Source organism: Rhipicephalus sanguineus, chromosome 7 (assembly GCF_013339695.2).
Source record: "Rhipicephalus sanguineus isolate Rsan-2018 chromosome 7, BIME_Rsan_1.4, whole genome shotgun sequence".
NCBI lineage: Eukaryota > Metazoa > Arthropoda > Arachnida > Ixodida > Ixodidae > Rhipicephalus > Rhipicephalus sanguineus.
Window position 1 is genome coordinate 106,512,295 of NC_051182.1, and position 26,874 is coordinate 106,539,168.

Here is a 26,874-nt window from a genome sequence, read left to right on the forward strand (position 1 = left end):
GCGAGCCTTTTATCTAAACGAGGAGGGCGAGTGGGGGAACGGGAAAGGGGAGTGGAGAGGAGGTGTGTGGAGAGGGTTTGCGCATGCGCCGTAAAGGTGGTCACGCCGCACACCACCATCTGATCGAACTCCGCGATAAGATGCTTCGCATCTAAAACATCGAAGTGGCCACACTGCACAGTCTTGCTCATCGATGAGTGCCGCCGGGACATTCATGTCAAGTAGCCGCTCTCATGTCAGGGTTGTCTTGGCCTCTGCTTCTCGAGCTCGAAGTTCTGCGTCATTTTGGCGTCGTTGACGCCTGTGACGGCTTCCCGCGCTCGTAGTTGGGCGTCCATGTCACGGCGACGACGCTTCAATTCAGATTCCCTGGCTCTCAGCAATTCATCTTCAAGGCGTTGTTAGCGTTTGATCTCCGCTTTCCTGGCCTGACCACGTCGCGCGAGCGCGCGTGTGCCTGTGTGCGCGTGCGCGTGTGTAACAACACACATTAATAAGTATGAACTTATTGGTTGAAGTGCGCACAAGAGGCCGGATTTCGCTATCGCATTCATCTCTGAAAGGCGAAGCTTAAGGGTCCCCCAATTTTTTCTCAGCTCCTAATAAACCGATCTGAAAAATTCTTGCGGCATAATGCTCTTCGATCGGCACACAACTTCCAGCGTCTAACTAAAATATACTATGTGGCCCTCACCGGGCCACATAGCCCGCGCCGTAAGCGTAACCTTAGTTCCACGGGCGACCGCTACAGACGCAGTTCGCGCGAAAGTGAAATCTTCTTGCTCTTGTTCTTCGAGCGCCTTGATGATGACATTATCGCAGGCAAAACCACATATAGCACAGCCAACTGTAGCACGCGTGCGCTCGCGCGAAAGAGAAGACTTCTACCTCTTGTTCTTCGAGAGCCTTGATGATTATAATAACACAGGCAGCTTATGGCTCGCGATAACGTTGTGAACGTTGCGGCGCTTTCTACGGCACGCTCACGTGCGGCAAATTTCAATCGGCACACCTTCCTTTCATTATTTGGCAATACTTTTTTTGAGGGTGGGGGGGGGAATAGCAGTTACGGTCATTTTGCTTTGTCCCACTTTATCACGCAAATGATTTCCTGAAGGATCACATGCATTACTGAAAGGACCGAGGCAGCGGAGGGCCTTGACACTTTGATCTTGCACTAGCATATTGCAATTTTCAAAGGCAAATGGATGGAACCATTGATTGGTATTTTTAGTGTGTAGTTACGGTATTTCTACCGCTGCAATAGTGTGCACACACATTTCGTACGCGTACACACATTTCCCATGAGCGCTTGCGCGCCCGTTGGTGGCGCTCGTGTGCTTGAAAAGGGTCTATTAGGAGCGCTGCATGACAGAAAACGCGCTCACGGTCCTCCGAGATTTGCTTACCATCAGCGATACATGGTGTACTAAATAGCTCGCTGTTATATCGCCGGCGCATACATGGCGTGTGGCTCAGTTCTCTAACGCAGCGCGCTGGGGAGCGAGGGGTTGCTGGTTCGAATCCGCGGTCGGGTACTTCAGAATATTTTTCTCCTGCTTTCTTTTTCTTTACGACTTTATTATATATATACATACATATACATATCCGGGACATGACGGCGTCGACAGACGGCGACGTCAAAAGTCAGCCGAGAGTGTTCATGTATTTGCGATCGCAAAAAGTCAGTTTCGCCTCAAGGGCGAAGCAATGAATGCGATTGCAAGAAATTAAAATGTCATAGGAAGAACGGCAAGCAGTTAGAAACTTGCTGCGTGCTGCACAAGCACAAGGACGCGGGAAAAGCAAGCACAAAAGGCGAGTGCGAACTAACAATTGTCGTAGCTCGACACTTGCAGCGCGCTGCTCAAACACAAAGAAGGACGCACGAAAAGAACGCACACGTATATACACAGGACATGTGGGAACTGTCAAAGTTGTTACTTCAACTAACCCCTTCTTTGGCTCTTCTAGCTAGCAGATCCCTCCTTTCGCAAACGCGACCGCTGCAGCAAGCACAGTGTACTTCGTGTGGTGTATAGCGTCAACGCAAATTTTGCACTGAAAGCACAAAACCTGCAAAGCTCCCCCTCAAAAGATAATCGCGCGAGCACGATCGACCACGCCCTGTATGTCAAAGTACAAGTCGAAGGCGCACATGCTAACTCCGGCGAAACGCTAGACAGTTTTAGATTTGGGGACCCAAGAAATTTGCGACCCGCCAGGACGCATGCCCAGAACACAAGCCACTCTAGGACTCTTGCGCTCACGTTGTCCCAAGACCCTGCAGCACCTTCCTTTGGGCGGCAAAGAAAACCGTAGAGCACGCGACCTCAAGAAAGGAAAATGAAGACGGCGCTTGGCAGTGGCACGTGAAGCCATGGCTCGCGTTCCCTGCGGGCGTCGATTCTGGTCACAACGACAAAACTTCATTTGGCTCTAGTTGGTACATATTCCTGCGGCTAAAATTACAGCGCGAACAGAGTTCTTTGTCCTTCTTACTTCTTTACTTCTTGTCACGGCGCCCATCTGGATATGAGTTCATGTATCCGCGTATCTACTGCACTATCCTTGTTACACGTTTTGGTTTAGAGCTATTGTTGTGTGCGCATGTGCGGTAAGTTAGCCGTGGGCTTATATTATATATGCATTGGCGCTTGAAAGAATAAAGCAGTTAGCGCTTGTGTCGTACGTTTCTTTTCTTCGTGGGTGTCTTCTGCGTCTACGCTGTAATTTTAGCCTCGGGATTCTGGTCGTGGTGTGACATATATACTGTGATGCTGGTTCAGCCGTTTCGATTATTCTATCCTGTGGCACAAGCCTACAATAGTCAAAGCGTTCCCACTAGCTCGCGCCACCACGAGCCACGGGGCGTTCTTCTTTTTAAATACGAAGCATTTCTTAGCGAACCTCTGGCACTTTGAGCGTTTCTATCTATCTATCTATCTATCTATCTATCTATCTATCTATCTATCTATCTATCTATCTATCTATCTATCTATCTATCTATCTATCTATCTATCTATCTATCTAGCCGCCTACGTCTGGGGGCTCTCATGGTCGCCTCCTTAACTTCGTGCAGACCAAAATTGGCATGGGAGGGTAACATGACTTGACGAAGATGACTGTCGGGTCAAGACATGAGTAAAGTGAAAATCCTAGAGACGCTACGTGCGTCGTATCTTCCATCTAGCCTGGCCGTTAATTCTCACAGGGCGAGCGGGGAACGCGGTCGACAGGCGGGCGAGAGGGGGGCAGCGTAGGAGAGGAGAGAGAAGGGGAGGGGACGCGCATGCGCTCGAGCTCATCGCGGCGTTGCGCAGGAGAGAATTTCGGCATGTCTAGCCCGCGTTTCAGAGGAAGAGTGGAAAGGGGGAGGGGAGAGGTGTGTGGGAGAGGGGGAGGAGAGAGGGAAAGTGGAGAGTGAAAGTGGAGAGGGGAAGGGGAGATGGTGTGTGGAGAGGGTATGCGCATGCGCAGTAAGGGTGGTCACGCCGCACACCACCACCACCGGATTGAGCTCGGCCTTAAGATAGTTCGCATCTAAAACAGCCTATGCAGGCGTAATGTCGGTGCACGTCAGTTGTGGTTGTGGTGCTTGCTATCTAATTTTACAAGACAGCAATAAACACTATACATGATACTTCTACGATACAGACGTCATATCAGATTAACGTCTGTGGTTCCAGTGTTGGCTCTGCTTTTATAGCAGTCTAATAAACATTACATTTGTATCCCTATGATTCAGCAAGCTATATTCAAGCTTTGCTCGACTCCGGAAGAATATATTAACGAAAGTTACGTATGATATTCACATCATCGCACTGTAAAGTGCACTTAGTCCGCCAGAACGACGTAGTGTCATCTTCATTTCTTACGAGTCTGGGCAATGGCCTCATGCTGACCGAGGATGATGCCAGATTGATTGACAGCCGCTTTGTAGACTAGGCTACGTAGGCCACATACGCCCAGGTAGTCTACGAATACGACAAGCGCCATCCACTGATGTTGGTTTGCGTAGCACTATCCAGGCCTACCAGCCTCCACGGCCTATACCTCACCAACGCGAAGGGTGACTACAGATTCCAAGATGTCGCCGGCTCTATCTACAGACAGTTTGTCGACAAAATGACCGAGGCATCCACGGTTTCCAAAAGCTCTACTATACCTCATACTTCACTACACATGGACCCCTCGTCACCGCGATCACGACCTGATCCGATAACAAGTCATGACCAGCTGCTGGTGCTCACTGATCACGGAGATGATGACCTTGTTCAAGAACTGTCAAGAACTTCTTGCCCACATGCACACGTGTTCGTGAAACATGCGTGCGTTCTCCATCATAAGGACAAGTATAAGAACTACATATCAGCTTACGGCTTCTGGTGTTGGTATAATACCCACGTTGCCGTTGCCAGCGTTACCCTACGGTAAACAACTGGTTATATAACACATATGCGGCTCTTCAACATGTATGTGTGCGTATAGAATTTATACAAATCTCTAGCGTCATTTTGTAACGTTTCGCTCAGTAAAAAAATTACGCTACAGTCACCTTCCCACCGCATGCTTCGCATCACATCGACTCCCATGGTACGTGGTATCTGCCGAATTTTTAAATGCGAAGCATTTCTTAGCGAACCTCTGGCACTTTGAGCGTTTCTATCTACGTATCTATCTATCTATCTATCTAGCCGCCTACGTCTGGGTGCTCTCATGATCGCCTCCTTAACTTGGTGAAGACCAAAATTTGCATGGGAGGGTAAGAGGATTTGACGAATATATCTGCCGGGTCATGACATAAATAACGTTAAAATCTTGTCGCGTACGTCGTCAAACCCTTTCCACTAGACACGTGTGGCACATACCCGTTTACCATGCGCCGCGGTGTACGGGTATGCGCCACAGGTGATTGACAGTTTATATCTACCCAGGAACGGCGAGAACAGACATTGTTAACTTAAATACTAGAGCGTTAAGGAAAACCAACATCGGCAGCGTTGACTCAACGAATGGAAAGAATGAAAATTAGGATCCCAGCAAGAATCGAACCCAAGCATTCTGCGTGGCAATCAGGTATTCTACCACTGAGCCACGCCATGTCTGTAAATTCGTTTGGAAAAACAGCCTACGCAGGCGTAATAACGGCGCAACGTCAATTGTGGTTGTGGTGCTGGCTATCTAATTTTACAAGAAAGCAATAAACACTGCATGATACTCCTACGATGTGTACTCCTGCAATACAGGCGCCATATCCGATTAACGTCTGTAGTTCCAGTGTTGGCTCCGCTTTTATAGCAGTCTAATAAACATTACGTTTGTATTCCTATGATTCAGCAAGCTATATTGAAGCATTGCTCTACCACGGAGGAATGCATTAACGAAAGTTACATATGATACTTAGTCCGCCAGAACGACGCAGTCTCCTCTTCATTTCTTACGAGGCTGGGCGATGGCCTCATGCTGACCGAGGTTGATGCCAGATTGATTGACAGCCGCTTTGTAGATTAGGCTACGTAGGCCACATACGCCCAGGTAGTCTACAAATACGACAAACACCATCCACTAATGTTGTTCTACGTAGCACTATCCAAGCCTACCAGCCTCGACGGCCTATACGTCACCAACGCGAAGAATGGCTTCAGGTTCCGACATGTCGCCGGCTCTGTCGACAGGTAATTTGTCGACGAAATGACCGAGCCATCCACGAATTCCAACAGCTCTACTATACCACATACTTCACAACACAGGGACCCCTCGTCACCACGATCAAGACCGGATCCTATAAGTCATGACCAGCTGCTGGGGCTCACTGATCACGGTGATGATGCCCTTGTTCAAAAACTGTCAAGAACTTCTTCCACACATGCACACGGGTTCGTGAAACGTGCGTGCGTTCTCGGGACACGTATGAGCATTACATATCAGCTTACCGCTTCTGGTGTTGGTAATACCCACGTTGCCATTGGCAGAGTTACGCGACCGTAAAGAACTGGTTATATAACACATATGCGGCTCTTCAACATATATACGTGTGCGAATAAAATTTATATAAATTTTTATCATCATTTTGTAACGTGTCGCTCAGTAAAAAAATGGTTACGCCACAGTCACATACCCGCCGCATGCTTCGCATAACATCGACTCCCACGGTACGTGGGATCTGCCGAATTTCTTCCTAGCCGACTTGCCACGAGTGGCGTGGCGCTACAACCCCAAAATGGCAAATTATCGTGGGTCGCCAGCGATACGACGCAAACGCAGTGCGAGCAACGATGCAGCATATCGGGCGTCTCGCATAATTTTAATTTCGCCACGTGTGGCGTCCTGTGCGTTTCACCCAATGCCGCACGTGTTTGTATTCTGCCGTTAGTATCTTGGAGAACGAATGAGGCTGGGCCTGCATAGTATATGGCAAACCCGAACAGCCTTTCACAATGCCAATGAGGAAGTCACACCTGTTCGCGATTACTTTTCCGAATGTGTGCCTCGTTTTGTCGAAATGCAGAAAGTGCAGATGGATGTACCGGAGTGGGTTCCCAGAGTGGAGTCGTTGTTACACATACCAAAGTTTTAACATGCAGTCAGCTAACAGCTGATGGTGTATCATTGTACTGTTCCCAGGTTTACGATTACCGTGTGAAAATACTTGTGTGAGGCAATAAAGAAAAAAAAAATCGGCAGATCCCACGCACCGTGGAAATCGATGTTATGCGAAGCATGCACGGGATGGTGACTGTGCATAATTTTTCACATTGAGCGAAACGTTACAGAATGACGCTAGAGAAATGTGTAAGCGGTACTGGCACACTCATATGTTGAAGAGTTGCATATGTATTATATAACCAGTTGTTTACAGTTGCGTAACGATGCCAAAAGCAACATAGGTGTTACCAACACCAGACGCGGTCAGCTGATATGTAGTGCTTATATTCTTCAATACTGGATAGCGCGAATCCAGACCGGACAAAGAAGGAACACAGATGCACAGGACAGGCGTTACTCGCAACTAAGCTTCATTCAGGAACGTGTCCCTAGATATATGGTACGCAGCCGAGTGGTGCGCGCAGGCGCACAGCACGTACGTTACAGTCGCAGTTGCAGTTGTGTTACACTTGTTATGCTTATACTTCTACGATATGACCGAGCACGCACGCACGTTTTACCAACCTGTATGGGTGGAAGGGTTTCTTGACAGTTCTTGAACAAGGTCATCATCACGGTGATCATTGAACACCAGACTGGGCCGGACTTGTTATCGAATCCGTTCGTTATTGCGGCTAGGGGGGGGGGGGGTCTAAGTGTAGTGAAGTGCGAGGGTACAGGTGGCGGAAATCCTGGATGCCTCTTACGATGAAATAATCTATGATGCCTCCTGTCCTGGACGTGGCAGTGAGGTCTTTTGATGCCCTGACCCCATCGAAGCCGTTTTTCACGCTGTATAGGGATCAGGCGTTTTTGGGTCTTGATAAGTCAATGTTGAAGTCACTGGTAATGATTAGAGGCCTAGTTCTATCGGCATATTTGTTGTAGGGAAGCATTGACCCCGGTTTTTTTTTAATCCACGTGGTCCGCAACGTGGACCACGTGGACAAGTGGATGATAGTTGAGCGTTTTCCAGAGGTGTCCTGTCTTGAACTCCGTCACTTCCTTTGCATCCGCCGCGGTGGTGTAGCGGTTACGGTGCTCGGCTGCTGACACGAAGGTCGTGGATTCGATCCCGGCCGCGGCGGTTGCATTTCGATGGAGGCAAAATGCTAGAGGCCCGTGTACTGTGCGATCTCGGTGAAAGTTAAGAATACGAGATGGCCAAAATTTCCGGAGCCCTTCGGTATGGCATCTCTCATATTCATATCGTAGTTTTGGGGCATAATTATTATTATTATCACTATCCTTGCGTGTCAATGTGTGTGTTCATCGTTACTGCGTCGGTTGAGACTATCACTTGTGGCATATACCCGCATTACATGAACTCTGATATGCGGGTATGTGCCACACGTAACTGAGAGAAAGGGTCTCATGAAGTACGCGACAGGTATTTGCATTAATCATGTCATGACCAGTGAATCATGTTCATCATACACTGATCCCCAGCTATGCCAACTTTGGTATATTACAAGTTATGGAGACGACCAGGAGAGCGCCCAGACGTAGGCGGCTAGATAGATAGATAGATAGATAGATAGATAGATAGATAGATAGATAGATAGATAGATAGATAGATAGATAGATAGATAGATAGATAGATAGATAGATAGAATTCTTTTATTCTGCATTATTTTTATGTTAACTCGAAAGTGTTTTATGTCGCGGTCCACCAAGACTGTCATGACGTATTTCCGTCAAGGAACTACGTCAGCAAAATGAATGCCATCAGATGGCAAAGAAAAAACTACAAGAAAATGTTCCATTGACGGGAGTCGAACCCATGACCTCACGGTCCGCGACGATGGCCGGCTGGCGTTTAGACCACTGAGCTACCGCCAAACACATAACGGAGGCTACACGAACGCGCCTTTTATCTTTCACACTTTCCTTTTACAGTGCTCTTCGATGGATGGATGGCTGCTTTGAACGTCCCGTTAATAACGGGGGGCGACATCTGTGCGACCAGGCTCGAAAAAAAACGCGCCGTTGCTACGACCGTCCCATTCTGCACGTTGCCTATTCAATTTTGTCAACGCTTTAACACACCGTGAGGTGGCGCCTTTAGCCAAAGCCTCGCTCATAGCATCCATTCATATCGAAAAATAGCTCTCCGACACTCGCCTGGCTGTCGCACCGCGCTCCCCGCTCGCCCTGTGAGAAGTAACGGGCAGGCTATAGTGGGAACATTCGACCCGCAGCATTTCTCTTCGCATTTCACTATGCTTTGAAGGAGTGCATATCGAGCATCAGTGTTCCTTATGTGCTTTCTAATGCCATCTTTGCGCGGGATTCACCCATATGCGGTGTCCACGTATATGCTAAGAACTTCAGCTACCGCAAGGCTTAAATCATGATCATGGGTGTTAGTCGTCGTTGCGGAGATGTGCCCCTAGGCATCAACGTGAGTGCGATGCGTCCACATCAAGCGGTGCTATATCTGCCAAACAACAGCAGATATTGTACAAGCTCTCATATACCACTGCACTGTAAAGAAACTACTTCTGTGGCGACACCTTTCACTTTTGTGTTATACCGATTCCTATGACGGAGGGATCAACCAACCATCGTTTTTGGCTTTTATTTATATATACATAAATATACATATCCGCGACATGACGGCTACGGCAGCGGCAAAATCCGCCGATAGTGTCCATATATTAGCGCAATAAAATGTTTTCTACCACCCCCACCACCAGCTTGGCTCAGCTCCTGCCATCTATGCGCCTGTCTCGCCACGGCCTTTTTAGGGGCGAAGCTCCTTATGCCGTGGGTCTGTCCGTCCTCCGTTTGTTTGTAGCGTTGCAGTAGCCACCTCTAGCTCGTGAGAAGCGCGCGTTCTGGTATACAGTAGAAGAAGAAGACGACGCTGACGAGTGAGACTCTCGTGCGTGTTCGCCTGTGTGGCATTCTTTCTTCTTTACTGCGTGCCTTCTGATATGCAGTAGAAGAAGAAGACGACGTTGACGAGTGACCCCGCAGTGGGTGTGAGCCATAGTTGAAGGCAAACAAGAACAAGAACAAGAGTGACACTCCGGGCACGCTTTCTCTTTAGCTCGGAGTCGCCAGATGGAAGACAAGGCTGCGGAACGGAGGGCACGGAAGGCGGCGGCAGTGCGCGCTCGCAGACAGAATCCTGAGGTGAGAGCCCGCGAGGCCGAAGCTGCACGTCGACGCCGCGAAGCACATTCTGCCGTTCGAGCCCGCGAAGCCGAAGCTGCTCGACAAGCTGCGCGGCTGCGGCGAGAAGACCCCGCCGTTCGAGCCCGCTAGGCCGAAGCTGCACGGTTGCAGCGCGAATTGGATCTTCAAAATGTGAAGGACCGTGAAGCGGCGAGAAAGCGCGCGTACCGGCAGGCAGAGCCCGAGGCTGTGCGAGCACGTGAAGTGGCTGCAAAACGCATCAGGCGGGCTCTGCCCGAAGGCGCCGACGCGCGCTTCCAGCGGGACTTCCTTGATAACAGTTTCGGCCATAGTTGCGGTGTGTGCAACAGATTGTGGTTCTCGAACAATCTAGTCACAATATCTTCCATCAAGAACGACCACGCTCAGGCAGTGTCATCGCCGTGCTGCAGCGAGAATTCGCTTCGCCCCACTCATCATCATTCACCACGTGGATATGCTGTGATTTTTACGACTAACGTGGCAGGGGTGTCCCTACCCTCCCCGGCACAGCCGACCGTTGAGCCGACCTACCGCCCGCGGCGTCCCCTCGTCCGCAGCACGTCGCGTAGACGCTCGGCGAGCGTCGCCTGCACGCGAACTCTATGGCAGCACATCGCCAGCGGCGAGGCGATGCGGCAGCAGCTCGAGCAGGTGCAACGCCTCTAATGGGCCTTCAGCAATCAGCTGGCATCTCGTGCCCCGCTAAAGGTGGTCAATTACATAGGGCTCACCATCGGCTACCGCCTCACATGGATCCCTATAGCCAATGAAGCCACTGCGAAGGTGCGACCAGAGTGCAGGGAGCTGTCAGCAACCTACAGCATCATGGCCGCGGCTGCTGCGCTACGTGGGCACTTTGAATTAACCAAGCCGCAGTAACGCTCATGCTGCTGTATACTCTCCCATTGGTCGCTCTCACACAGGCCAGTGGGAGCAGCTAGAGGGACTGCACGGCGGTGTTATCAGGAGTATCCTAGGGCTCGCAAGGCACTCGCCCGTCGCTGCAACGTTGGCAGGGTCTGTTGAGTGGCCGCTCTGTGTCAGGATGCTCAAGCGCGCACTGGGGCACATCCAACGTTATTAATATCTACTTTTAACGTGCGCTTTGGTGATGGACAGTTGCAACGAGAAGAAACAATTCGGATATAAGGTGTACTATTCAACTCAGAATCAGACTTAAAAGAACATGTTGACTACAATCGGCAAAAATTGGAAATTTTAATCCCTAAAATGATTACACATTTCCAAATACAATAGATCAGCACTGAACGACCAGCCAAAATGTTTTATCGACAAACATTACCACCGGCCGTCACCTGTACAGCATCTGTATGGTGGTCCGACCCACCAGGTTCTATCCTTTAAAGGGGTACTCACACGAAAATTTTCTGTTGTCCTTCTTTTGCACCTAATGAAAGGCCAAGCCATCAGTGGTCTCGAAAATGTACTGCTAACCGTGAGTGCGCCCTGAAAAAGTAATTGCAGTATGTTCTTAAAAGCTATTTCCGGTTCCTAGTGTACCCTGACGTCGCAACACGGTATGAGCTTCTCGCCAAGTACTCGCGGAAGATATCGTGACATTTCCACTGCCACTACGAAGCGTGGCTCCGTTGGTGACGCACAAGCGGCCATTCTGGATGTTTTGGCACCTGACCTCATCACACTAGCCAGACTGTAGCGCGAAGCCGCCATAATTAGCACTGCAGCCTGACGTAAAGCTAGTGTCGATATCGGTAGGTGCACCATGTGAAGATTGTCTTGAGTCAGACATCAAGATCGCACAGTCAGAGAAATCATCGAAGCTTTCCACATCAAGAAGGGGGGAGAGGGGTGTATTAGTCAGGCCTCAAATTATCTCCTGGAAAAGGAGATTAGCTTTTTAGATACCACTTAAGAAGTGTGATATCTTGTTCTGCCTAACTCGCGCCTAATGTCATAAAAGTGTAAACTGATACGCATATGTTTCATCATGTGACCCTTCAATGTGTATATTTATATGTGTGTGGTGAATAAAAAATTTCAGTTGATAGTCAGCGCTCGTGTCGTCGTTTCCTTATTCTTCTGTGTTCGTGTGTGTGCGCTGTGTTAAGAGGAAAATTGTCTTGGATATTAAAATATCTTATCAGTACTTGCTGAGCTTCACACTTGCTCGGAGCCGTCTCTTTATACAAGAAATTTGTATGGCAGAGTAACTCGCCTTCGAAAAATAGTGTCAGTACCCCTTTAAAAAATTATCTCGGCGCACCGATGGCCTCTCAGTGCAATAACGGGTGCATATCGCACGACCCGTACAACAGCGTTGCGGGTTCTGTCTCGGGTGCCACCCATAGAACTGGAATTAGACAAGCTGTGCGCGGAGATTTCCCTCTTTAGCCTACGAGAGCCAACGTGCTGTGGCGTGAAATATTATCTCCGGACGAATGTGCAATTTGCTCTCGACATTTGGGATGATCATCCCGCCGACCGACATTCCTGCACTTTCCAACATATTCAAAGAATATCAGGGAAGCTGATATTGCCACCTCTAGCCGGGCAACACATATTTACACCGATGGTTCTTACACGCCAATGTCCGCCGCCACGGCCTTCATTGTCATGACTCGACATGAGAAAATATTAACGATTGCTAGGTATAAAATTTTAGAGGCTGGAGGGGCTTAATTTATGGAGGACATTGCTTTCCAAGAGACGTTAAATTACCTGTGTGATATACAAACGTCTCTGCCTATAAATATACAGGGTGCCCCAGCTATCACGCAACACGATTTAAAAAAGAAGGAATGATGTTACGCGAACACACCTAGTGCATATTGCTCCCAGTATACTGTATGGCCAGTACAAATTTCATCGTTAATGAAGTTTAGTTAATTAGTCCCAATTATGTTCCTAGCTCGACAAGTACTCACCTAATCATTAAAATATCAATGAGGCATGTGTAGGCATGGTGAAATGACATCTAACTGCGCTATTTTCAGCAACGTACAGATTACATGCTCATTTTTCCCACTGATAAAGAAAGCACGCGAAATATGAAAAATAACACGTGATTACGCTCCCACCCACAGAAAGTGGGAGAGTGGTCTTGACTGGCTACCTCACAGTGATCCTGTTTGAGGGCGCCCTATCCTGTCTTCTCTCGGTAATTCTTTTGGTTCTCTGTTGCGCCATAAATATTTCGTTAAGCTATAAACCAACTCGCCAAACGTTACACTCGGCTCACACCAAGAAACACTCCCCCTCACCGGTCTGCGAACGTTGCGGCGACCCCGAGAGCCTTGAGCACTTTCTCTGTGCTTGCCCTGTGTTGGTGCAGGAAGGCTCAAGGCCCACCGCTGGCTACACGCAACAGAGCCTGCCTGCTACGACCACAAACGACCTGCTGTTCCCTTCAACTTCCAACCTCCGGGCTCCCCACAGCCTCTTCGAGTTTGTGTGAAGGCACCGGGATCACTACCTATCGTTGAGCGTCCGCACCTTGCTGGGCACTCGCTTCACTATCTGCCTCCCCTATGAGTTTTTTTTCATTTCATTTTATTATACCATCAGCCCCATTTGGGCTATAACAGGGGTGGAAAAAAACATACATACACAAAAACAGGTACTCTCTATACAAACAACTATAATACACAACAGTGACTGACAAGAATAGCCAAAGTACTTTGCTTTTGAGCACAGAAAATAAGCATAAAATGAACTATACATCTTTAAACACGACGTCATTTAAGTTTTTTTTAAGAAACAAGGTGTACATTCCGATAAGACAGCGGAATTCGGCAGCCTATTCCACTCACTGATCGACCGCAGCAAGAAACCGAACTTAAAACAATCTTTGTGCGATCTGGGAGGAGGATTGTACATGTTATGCCGGTGCCTTGATGTTTCCCGTCTTTATATACATATACTTTGATTCTCTATGTTCAATCCTTCTTTTATTATTAAAAAGTGCCATTTAAGCCTTTCATACTCTGTCCTTTGTTCTAGTGGTTGAAGGTGGACCAGCTTGCAAAGCTGACTTGGGGAGTGACAACGCTGATATTTATCTGATATGAAACCTGACGCCAATCTTTGCATTCTATCTAGGCTAGTGCGATTACCCGTTGTAGACGGATCCCATACCACCTTTGCGTACTCCATAATTGGCCGCACGATACCTTTGTAAGCCAAGCATTTGATTTCCGGGCTCGCATGGTGCATATTACAGCGAAAGCTGTTATGAGATCATTTCAGCGGCTCTTTTTGGCACCGTAGTTGTCCCCCGCCGCCGGTGTCCGTAACCACTATGACTCGAAATAAGAAAAAAAAAGAAATAAAAAAAATCACAGCATATCCACGGAGTGAATGATGATGAGTGGGCGAAGCTGCGGAGGTTCATCGGTAAACCGTGAATCTTCCATGAATTCTGCCCAGTACATCATCACCGACGTGAGATCGGGCGCGTTTATACTAAAGGTTCGATGAGTTATGACGACTTGCAGCTCACTTTAATTTTACATGTACGCTGTGAATTTTCATTGTTTAGAAAACCATTGCTTTAGAAAACATCTGGCGTCTTTCGTGAAGCAGCTAGCGTCTTTTCGTTTTGCTTTAGAAACATCTGGCGTTCTTTCGTTTTGCTTTTACAAAACATCTGGCGTCTTTCGTTAGTTTATTTCATCAATCAACAGCGTTTTGAACAAAATTTTTATTGTTTAATCACGCACAGGAGAAATCTCACCAGGCACTACCTTGGAGGTAAACAATGGCTGCTAAAGGGAATGAAAGATAGAAGAAGTCGGCTTTTAGCTAACACTTACACTTCTACTTCTACTAACGTTTCCTACTGGAACATGCCAATGGCTGCTAATGGGGAATGAGAGACAGAAGAATTCGGCTTTTAGTTAACGCGCACGCTGCGAATTTTTTATTGTTCAACAACGCACAGGAAAAATCTCCCACCGGCACCACCTTGGAGGTCAAAGCGTAAGACTTGTTACGCACTACGACTACTACTACGACTACGAGGGACGAACGGGTGCCGCCTTAAGGAGCTTCGCCCCTAAAAAACATTCCAGGATGGAACGAAGTTTGAACCTGGGCCCTCTGCGTGGGAGCCGGGTATTCAACCTCTGAGCCATGCGAGTTCTTTTTTTTTGCTTCATTTCCTGTTATTAGACATGAACTTCAGCTTCACACAGGTACATTATCTGTCAAGGCATTTCAAGAAGACCATGGTCTTTTCTTACCATGGGGGCGAGATTGCCTCATCTGTAAAAAACCGCAAACTATAGACCACGTTTTCTTACATTGCTGGGAAGGAGTTTATTTTTGGGATGTACTTCAAAGGAAGATAAAGAAGGATTTACCGTTAGATCCACATGGTGTAAGATTTCTTCCAGTAAATGATGAAGAGGGACTCCCTTTTGACTTCATTACGCTAAATGGCCTTCACTGTTTATGGCGGGCTCGTATGGCGGGATTTTATTGCGATGCAGATGCACGGCACGCACGGATGTATTTTCATGAGTGTATGAACAAGTTTGTGGAACTCCAGAAAGCTCGGGAGTTTGTACCTGAGTGGTTGTCGAGGGTAGAACCCTTGACAGCGCTCAAGGAATTTTAAACCTGTGTCTGTCCAGTAGGACCGACACAACTTTTGTCCTTTCTTCCTGAGCCATGCCGGTGCTTGAAACTGCTTTGCAAAAAGGTCCTATACAGGCTTCATGTCGGGAAGTAACCACATTAACCTATGCAATATAGCGTGGTAGAAGAGTAAAATAAGCACCAAGCGTCGCACAACGCGAATTATGCAGCCAGGCATCACACAATGCGAATTGCGCAACGAGTAGGTTGTTGAATGCTTCCAACCCATTACAAAGGCCTCCGCCATAATTCTTCATTGTCATCAGGCACAGCATCAACAAAGTGCGCATAATGCCTTACTTGCGTTTAGCAGGTACCACGGCTCTCCGTAGAACGACGAAAAATGGCATAGTGCCTGCTTCCCTACTTCTCAAAAATTACAATGATTTATAGCGTAGTGGGTTCCTCGCAAGTGCACTTGTATTGGTTGCCAAGGAAGCCCATAAGCGCATGATCCATATCCTCGAGGTCTCAGTAAAGTTCTTCGCCCCCCCCCCCCTCTCTCTCCCATGTCAACGTATGTTATACAGCATGGCGGGAAAGGGAAATAGTGACCGCGCGTCACCCAGTGCAAATTGCATAACTTGTGGGCCGTTTAAACCTTCCAACCCATTACAAAGGCCTGAGTCATAATTCTTTATCGTCATCAGTCGTCGCGTCAACAAAGTGCACATAATGCCTTACAGACGTGTAGCTGGTGCCTCGCTTCTCCGCAGAATGACGAATAATGGCTTAGTAGGTGCTTCCCAACTTCACAAAAATTGTGATTTATGGCGTAGTGGGTACCTTGCTAGTGTACTTGTATTAGTAGCCCCAAGAGAGCTTACAACGGGCTCTAGAAACGCCGCTCTTCAAGCTTTCGCTGGGACTGTGCTGCGGTCTCAGCGCAGGCCTGGTGTTTTTTTCTCCGAAGTCTCCACAATGCTTTGTTAGCCTTAGCACAAATGGAGTCTACATGCAAATTCCATCGTAGATCGAAAGTTATCGATAGACCCAAGTATTTGTGTTTCTCGACTCTGACAAGCTTATGAACGTTTATAGAGTACGTTGTACTTAGAATGCGTTTTTTCCTGGTTACGATCATCGTTACTGATTTTGCGGCGTTTAGACCCATCTGCCAAATGCACCAGTTTTGTATTTTATGGAGGTTTAGATTTAGTTCTGATTGACCAGTAGGAGATTTGACTGTTTTATACATTACATTCGCGATCGTCTGCAAAAGCCTTATAGGTACCGTAATATCTTAAGGTAAATCGTTGACAAAAACCAAAAACAGTAGTGGGCTCAAGGCACTACCTCGGGGAATGCCAGAAATTACGATAGGAAGGGCAGATTTGTTTCGTGCTGACTTGAACGTACTGCTTACGATTGGAGAAATAGGAGGAAAACCGTTGCGTTAAATTTGGGTTTTTAAAGATAGCTTTTATTTTTAACAACAGTTTTGCACGGGACACATTATCGAAGGCTTTTGCAAAATCTAAATGTGATATCTCAACCTAACCTTTCGAGTTCATTTCAGAGGAGAGATCATGAACAAGTTGAACAAGCTGAGTAATAGTGGATACGCCTTCTCGAAATCCTTGTTGCTGTGGATATATGATGTTGTGAACATCTCGATAAGCCAAAAGATGCTTGGAGACAACATGCTGGAGAATCTTGAAACAAGTGCTTGTGAGCGAGATGGGACGGAAATTTTTGCATTCGTTAGTAGTACCACCTTTGTGTATCGGTATACTCTTAGCAACCTTCAGAGCAGTGGGAAAGCAACCAATACTTATTGAAGACTGGAAAATAATTGTCAAATACTTCGAGACCCGAACCTCTTACCTATATAAAAATCCATGTGTACTCCGTCAGGTCCTGCACTTTTCTTTTTGTCGATTTTAAGGAGCAGGTTCAATGCTCCTCGTTCACTAATCGCTATTTCTTTTATGACAGGTGTTGTCAGAAGCCTCATTAAAAGTCGGTACTTGTCTGCCGTTGTGGGTAAGTACTGACGAAAAAAAGGCATTAAAACTTTCAGCACGTGCTTGTAGGTTTTCTTCATCTCCATCAAGATGGGCTTGTATGTTTGGGTTCACGTATCTCCAGAACTTTTCGTGTGCTTCGTGCAAGAAATTTTCAAGTGTAACGTTATAAAAATTATCTTTGGGATTTTTCACTAGACGTCTCAATTACTGGCTCCATAATGTGAATGGTTTTCTTCCTTTCAGGGCAAGGTTTCTTTGAGTGAGCTTTCCGTTTTTAGATGCGAAGTATCTTAAGGCGGAGCTCAATCCGGTGGTGGTGGTGGTGTGCGGCGTGACCACCCTTACTGCGCATGCGCATATCCTCTCGACACACCTCCTCTCCACTCACCCTCTCATTACCCCTCTCCACATTCCCTCTCCCCTCACCCTCTCCACTTTCCCTCTCCCCTCACCCTTTTCACTCTTCCTCTGAAACACGGGCTAGACATGCCGAAATTCTCTCCTGCGCAACGCCGCGATGAGCTCGAGCGCATGCGCATCCCTTCCCCTTCTCTCTCCTCTCCTACGCTGCCCCCCTCTCGCCCGCCTGTCGACCGCGTTCCTCGCTCGCCCTGTGCGAATTAACGGCCAGGCTAGATGGAAGACGCGGGTAGCGTCTCTTCGCGTTCCACGACGCGAGGTCGGTAGCATGCCCAACGAACGCCAACGGAACGCGATCGTGCAAGTGCTCCGGCTTCGCATGGCCTCATGGTTCCCTTTAGCGGGAGATGGTGTAATTTTTTGTTTCAGTTCCTTTTGGCATGGATCACGTCACGCGTTATCCAAGGATTTTTCTTGGCTATCCTTTTTGTGGTGTTGAAATAAACATTTGAATGCACTCAGTGACCTTATGTCACAAATAATCCCATAGTCTACCTGTACCTGCATTTGAATATTGCAGGAGAACAAAAGTGTCGAATCAGTTTTCAAGCTTTTCTAAAACAGAGAAGTCATCAGCAGCCGCCAAATTCAAAACTGTATTTTTGTAATCCTTATGCAACTTGGCGGACGCCATATCTAAGGAAAACATAACCATCTTATGGTCTGACATACCTTCGATTACATCACATGTTTTAACATTTTCTCCAGGAGCGATGATACAAATACAAGGTCAAGAAAAGAGGATACGGCCTTAAAAACACCTGTGTAGCTAGACACAGTTTTGCATAGGTTAAAACAAAAGGCAATGTCCAAGAGATGTTCAGAATGTGCTACTTCGGTTCCTATAATATCCTGCGAATCCCATGGAATGCCTGGTACGTTGAAATCACCAAGCAAAATTATTTTGTCGTCCTGGTGCATATTAGAATTCATAAAACATCCTAAGTCGGTCAGAGTCGTAGCAGGAGAGCAGGAGGGTCTGTACATAACTCCAATGTACACAGGGTGATCATTTACTGGAATCTTTACCCATACGGCTTCGTTATCACCAGAATCTGTTAAAATCTGATACTTTATGTCGCTTTTATTCGTAAGTGCTACCCCGCCTCCTTTCCCGTCTCGGTCATTCCTTATTAGGATGCAACCTCGCGGTGTAACTTCTACGTCATATACATTACTGTGCAACCATGTATCGGTGATATCCAATATGTCAGGGTCATGTTCCAAGGTTAAACTTTGAATTAAGTGACTTTTGTTCAGCACGCTTCGAACATTTAAGTTTATGATCTTAAAGTCAACCGGTTTGTGTCTTTCAGGTCATTGGTGGTTGGGTTTAGCAGATGCTTTGCACTTGACCTTTTCCTTGGCATCATCACACCAGTTCTAGAAAACATTATTGATGAGAACTTTTGTTCAGCACGCTTCGGGCATTTAAGTTCATGATATTAAAGTCAACCGGCTTGTGTCTTTCAGTCATTGGTGGTTGGGTTTAACAGATGCTTTGCACTTGACCTTTTCCTTGGCATCATCACTCCAGATGTACAAAACATTATTGATGAGAACTTTGTCACAAACCAGTCTAACTTTCGCTCCTTTCTTTCTTTCTTTCTTCTAGACTTGAGATCCACAAGTTTCTCCGTATCTCAGTAACGCGTCTTGAGTATTCCTCACTAATGTGAATGTGAGTGCCTTTTAGCTTGAAACAAGTTTCCAATATATTTACTTTGTCTCGGTAGTCTGACGCTCTAAGGATTACAGGGTGGTCTTTGCCAGGAAGTTTCTTTCCCAGTCTATGTATTCTTTCTATAGAATTTAGTTTCTGGTTAACACTAGAGCCAAATATATTGTTTTTTTTTCAGTACGTCATCATCATTCTCAGGACCGGCTTCTTTTACGCCTCGAATAACAAGGTTCTTTCTTCTCCAGCGGTTTTCTAAGTCGTTAACCTTAATGCACAGAGCACTCAGTTCCGTATTGCTCCTGTCGATTGCATTCTCAAGCTTTAGCAGCCTACCATCCACTTTATCTATGCACTCTAATCTCTTGTCAATGATTCATAATCTGTTCTGCACTTGAATTATAGCGGACTCAGACGAGGCCTGTTGCTCTTGCATTTGCGAAATTCTAGACAAGAGAGGTAATAGATCCAAGATTTTGCTCGATATCTCCTGACAGTGAAAGCAACAGACCCGCTAGCGCAAAACAGCAACGTATGCAGTTTAGAATGGTGTGTGCACACGGGCAACACTACTAAGCAAGGATCGTCACTACGAAAACCATATTTTCAGTCACCAACATGCAGGAGTACGGGTACATTAGGTGACATCGTCGCGGCGTGGTTGCCGTGTCCACTGCCGCTTGAATCAATAGGTGTACCTTTTATAGCCACTGGCATGGCGCTGGCGGGGTGGATTGGTGACGTTATCATGCCACGTAGGTGTGCGCAGTAGAGGTGATGCTCGTGCTCGAGGCACGGCGCTACCGGCGTATCGAAGATATGACCAGCAACGATGCCCGTGCCGAGCTTGAACGGTGCATCAAAGGTGTGACGTAGATCAAACTGGTCCATTCAATACACCGATGAGCCGGTCAGCGAAAAAAGGCATCCCGTCAAAGCCTGCACGAGTAGGGGTACATTAGGTGACATCGTCGCAGCTAGGTTGCCGAATGGACGAGTCGCCGACTGCTTCTCATTCTCTTCTACCGCTATCCTCTTTATTAACACGAAAGTGGTTCATGCTGGCGTCCACCAAGATTTTAGTGACGTATTTGTCGAAAAAATAAACACGATCAGATGGAAAATAACAAACTCGAAGCAAAATGTTTTGTCATTGGGAGTCGAACCTATGACAATATCTGTTGTCCACGACAACAGATATCCACTGCGCCGTCGTCACACATACAAGAGGCTCCACAAACACGTCTTTTTTTATCTCGCACCTTCCTCTCACAGTACCCTTGGTCGGCAGGTGGCGTCGCCTTCTGGGAGAGGTAAAGTGAAGCAATGCATCATGACCGCGGCACCCGCGATTAGCTCCTGCAATGTGCCATTGCTACGCGTCAGTTACATTCGCCGCGTTTCCAATAAGAGAAGTGCAAGTTTGGTAAAGGCCTAAACACATCATGAGATGGCGACCTTAGCCGAAGCCTCGCAGGGAGCCTACATGAACATTCATATCCCTCATGAACATCCCTAAAGCCTCGGCCATAGCATCCATCTATATTAAAAATAGCTCTGCGACGTTTGCCTGCCTCGCCTGGTTGAAATACGGCGTTACCCGCTTACGCTTTCTCCGAGAAAAATCCTGGCCGAGCTAGAGGGGAGACACGACGCGCCTTGCTTTTCCCTCTAGCCCGGCAGTGGTGTGATTTCTTTTGGTAACTTTCTAACATGCCCCGGGACGGCGATTTTAGCCCAAGTGCTGCGTCCAATTCGTGACGCTCTTCTGGCTGACACACCGCTTGCTCCGATTACGCTCTCAATGTTAACTACTACACCTGCCACAAATGTCCAATGATTTTTCATGGTCGTTAGTCGTCGGGACGGAGGCGTGCCAGCAAGCGTTAACGTGGGTGCATGCATGTTAATCGGCGCTACAGCTGCCAAGCCCAACACCAATAGACAATGTGCAAGCTCTCATTAATCAATGTACAGTAAGCATTCAACTACTTCTGCAAGGACACGTTTTGCCTTCGTGTTATACCGATTCCTGTGACGGAAAGATCAGCCATGTGTTTTTCCCACTTCCCCTTACCCAGACACTGCGCTCTGCTCGCTATTGGGCTGCAGAATTAAGCGTTAGTGTCATAATAATTCACTACTGCCTTCATGGACGTGTGCCGATAGCGCGGTGGGTAGGGTGCCCGGCACTTATCGTCGAGGACGATGAGGTAGTGGGTTCTATTCGAAGGTCAACCGTGTCAGGGTAAATTTTCCTGGTAGTTTTTCTTTGGCATCCGCTTGCATAGGCTTTACCGACGCCATTTTCATGACGGAAATGACGTCAGTGAAGCCTTGGTGGAATGCGGCATAAAACACTTTCGTGTTAAAAATTTCTGGCTACGCCCCTGTCCGGCTGCAAAGTTTAGTTGTGGCTCGCAAGATTACGGGACCCCGCCACGGTTTTCTAGTGGTTATGGTGCCCAACAGCTGACCCGAAGGTCACAGGATTGAATACTGGTCGCGGCGGCCGCATTTCCCTGACAACGAAATGCTAGAGGCCCGTGTGCTTAGATTTAGGTGCATGTTAAAGAACTCCAGGTGGTCGAAATTTCCTGAGTCCTCTATTGCGGCGTGCCTCACAATCAGATCGTGGTTTTGGGATGTGAGACCGCAAGAATTATTATATTATGATTACGCATGCATGACAGTGAGGATTGGTACAAAGCTTCTCCTTGATGCCACGTGCAGTGATTCCAGACGGTACTTGCCTGTGGCTCCGACGCGTTGTCAGATTGAACGCCGCACTTAACTGGCGCATCGCACCAGAGAGGAACTTTGCCTCGGCCATCACTGTCTTGCATGGGTAATTCACGTCATCCTGGGTGGCAACAATTGTTTCTTTCTAACATCGTTTTAGTTTACCTCTGCTAAGTTTATTTTACCTCTGCTTTTAGTTTACTCTGCTAAGTTTAGTTTACCTCTGCTCATTCTCTCCTGCGACGAGTAGGCAGCAGCGACGCCTCCGGCGTCTTGATGTATCACGAGCGGCCGATGGCCGCCTCTGCTTCCATGCCTCTAGACGCGAAGCGCCCATGCCTTCCTTCCTTCGCTGAAGAATCCCTCGACGACACCAATGGCATGGACTGCAGAGAGGCGGACGCACATGATCTTGCCACTTCGCGGCAGTGGATACCTCGGACGCCGCAGTTCCACGCAGCGGGAACTGGATGGAGACCGGAAGACAGTGCTGATTCTACGCTAGAGGAAGGCACAGACAGGCTCGAGAGCGCAAGAAAAAAAATCCGGCAGATGCCACGCACAGTGGGAATCGATGTAATGCGAAGCAGCCAGCAAAAAGCTGCATACATCGCTTTGTTTATTTTTGAGCCAAATGAAATCATTCATGCCATGGCAGCTATTTCACCATATATCGCATGTTTGCCATGCACTCACCATATATCGCATGTTTGCCATGCACGCGTGCATGCACAACGTGGAATATACCATGCCAATGAAACGTATATTCTGGTATATACACAGCATGACCGGTCATTTATGTTCATCACGCACTCCTGTCATGCCATACCAATTTTGGTATACAGCCAGTTACCTAAACGGCCGGAAGCGCACCATAACCGTGTCATGTAAATCATACCGTACATGAAATGCATAACATAATTCGCATGTTAGGACCTGTCACTTATGTTCGTCAGACAGTCACATCGCATAATACCAATTTTGGTGTATATCAAACGAGCGAAATGGCCGCGAGTCCACCATGAGCGTGGCATGTAAATCATGCCATACATGACATGCATGTTATGGTTTTCATGTTACCCCCTGTAATTTATGTTCGTCGTACATTCGCGTCACGCAATGCCCATTTTGGTCTGTATCAAGCCAGCGACAATGATCATGGCATGTAAATCATGCCATAAATGATATGCATATCATAATTTTCAAGTTACCAACTGTCACGTTGCGCATACAGTCACGTTGCGCAATACCAATTTTGCTGCATATCAAGCGAGCGAAACGGCCGCGAGCGCATCATGACTGTGGCATGTGAATCATGTCGCACATGACTTGCCTGTCCCGATTTTCATGTTGCCACCTCTCATTTACGTTCGTCATACAGGCGCGTCGAGAAATACCAATTTTGGCGTATATCAAGCTAGTGAAACGTCCGCAAATGCACCATGAGCGTGGCATGTAAATCATGAAATGCATGTCATGTTTTTTTATGTTACCACCTGTTATTCATGTTCTTCATGCAGTCATATCGCGCAATACCAATTTTGGTGTATATCAGCCTAGCGAAACGGCCGCGAGTGCGTCATGACCGTGGCATCTAAATTATGGCGTGCATGACACACGTGTCACAATTTTCATGTTACCACCTCTGTTTTACGTTCGTCATACAGTGGCGTCGCGCAATACCAATTTTGGCGTATATCAAGCCAGCAAAACGGCCACGAATGCACCATGAGCGTGGCATGTAAATCATGACATACATGACATGCATGTCATGGTTTTCATGTTACCACCTCTAATTTACGTTCGTCATACAGTCGCGTCATGCAATACCAATTTTGGTGTATATCAAGCCCGCGAAACGTCCGCGAATGCACCATGAGCGTGGCATGTAAATCATGACATACATGAAATGCATGTCATGGTTTTCATGTTACCACCTGTTATTCATGTTCTTCATACATTCCCATCGCGTAATACCAATTTTGGTGTATATCAACGTAGCGAAACGGCCGCGAGTGCCTCATGGGCGTGGCATGTAAATTATGTCGTGCATGACACGCGTTTCATGATTTTCGCGTTACCACCTCTAATTTACGTTCGTCATGCAGTCGCGTCGCGCAATACCAATTTTGGTGTATATCAAGCCAGCGAAACGGCCGCGAATACACCATGAGCGTGGCATGTAAATCATGACATACATGACATGCATGTCATGGTTTTCATGTTACCACCTGTTATTCATGTTCTTCATACAGTCACATCGCGCAATAGCAATTTTGGTGTATATCAGCCTAGCAAAACGGCCGCGAGTGCGTCATGAGCGTGGCATGTAAATCATGACGTGCATGACACGCGTGTCATGATGTTCATGTTACCACGTGTCAGTTATGTTCGTCATGTCGAAATGTCTCGTCATACCAGTTTTCGTATACGTCCATTCATTTAAACGGCCGCGAGCGCCCCGAGACCATCTCATGTAAATCATGCCGCACATGACATGCGTGTCATGATTTGCACGTTAGGACCTGTCATTATGTTCACCGTGAACTCTTGTCACGTCATACCAGTTTTGGTATATATGAAATTAACGGAATGGCCGCAAGAGCCCCAAGGCCGTGGAATGTAAATCATGCTGTTCATGACATGCATGACATGATTTTCATGTTATGACCTGTCATTTATGTTCGTAATGCGGGCTTATTATTCCATACCAATTTTTGTATAGATCCGGTTAACGAAAGGGCCAGGAGAGCGCAAAGTCGTAGGCGGCCAGATAGATAGATAGATAGATAGATAGATAGATAGATAGATAGATAGATAGATAGATAGATAGATAGATAGATAGATAGATAGATAGATAGATAGATAGATAGATAGATAGATAGATAGATAGATAGATAGATAGATAGATAGATAGATAGATACGCTCAAACTCGCAGAAGTTAGCTAAGAAATGCTTCGCATTTAAAAATTACACCATCTCCCGCTCAAGCGGACCACCCTTTAGCGGGAGATCGTGTGACTTTTTTTCGCCCCTCGTTTTCATTTTAATTGTGATGTGTAACATTTAGAGTCCCTAAGCATGTAGTTTCGGTTTCGATTCGTTACTATGACCCTTTCTCTTTGTGCTCTTGAGTACGAAACGACCAACCAGTCTGTCATATTCCGTCGCTGACTTCGCGCCGGGGATGAGCGGATGACAGCCGACGACGTGTCCTCACAATATATTGGAGGCGTGATTACGACGACGAGGGTGTCATACTCGGCAAGCTTGGAAAATTTTATTTAAAGACATGGCCGTGCGAGATATTCGTTGCGTGGGCTATATTATTTTTCTACTCAGCTTCGCACACACGTATGCCTTTCCTTCTGGGTCCTCTACATATTGTAGGCTTTCACGCTAAAGCTGCATACAACTCTGACTTGCGTCTGCAAAAATCTCGGTATTGCTATTATTAATGAATTACAAAACATGTCAAACTTGAAAGATGACTCGGGCCTGCTTTGCTTACGTATGGTACAGCCGCCCCTGAATGATCTGTTCCTAGCGGCGGTATTTCGAAGCAACGCTATACAGCGAGTATAAAAGGGGAACACGCACAGGGATTTGCTTCCTGTTTTAGTACAGGAGTTCGAAAGCAAAGAGTAAGTACGATGTTCTTTCAAAGATATACCGCATTTAACAGCATATTCACACGTTTGCTACAGTATAGGGCTTTGTTCGTATGCTGCCACACCGGAAATGCAGACGCTTTTAATATGTGAACCGCGCTGGACCGCTACACCATAATTATATTTGAACCTATGTTTGTCAACCAATCTCTTTACCTGTATTTTTGGCAATTCCCAGTACAACTTGAAAACAGCGAAAGGTCACACTACACTATCAAAGAAACATTTTATCCCAGCATCACTAATATTCAGCAATATTAGGGGGTTTATGACGCTGTAAAAAAACGCCAGGCCTGCGCTGAAACCGCAGCACAGTCACAGCGAAAGCTGGAAGAGCGGCGTTTCTAGATCCTGTTGTAAGCTCTCTTGGGGCTACAATACAAGTACACTAGAAAGGTACCCACTACGCCAAAAATCACAACTTTTGTGAAGTTGGGAAGCACCTAGTACTAAGTCATTATTCGTCATTCTGCCGAGAAGCGAGGCACCAGCGACACGTCTGTAAGGCATTATGTGCACTTTGTTGACGCGACGACTGATGACGATGAAGAATTATGGCTCAGCCCTTTGTAATGGGTTGAAATCTTGAAACGGCCCACCAGTTATGCAATTTGCATTGGGTGACGCCCGGTCGCTATTTCCCTCTCCCGTCATGCTGTATAACATACGTTGACGTGGGAGAGAGACAGGGGGGGGGGGGGCGAAGAACTTTACTAAGACCCCGTGGAAATGGATCATGCGCTTATGGGCTTCCTTGGCAACCAATACAAGTGCACTTGCGAGGAACCCACTACGCTATAAATCACTGTAATTTTTGAGAAGTAGGGCAGCAGGCACTGTGTCATTTTTCTTCATTCTACGGAGAGCATTGGTACCTACTAAACGCATGTAAGGCATTATGCGCACTTTGTTGATGCTGTGCCTGATGACGATGAAGAATTATGGCAGAGCCCTTTGTAA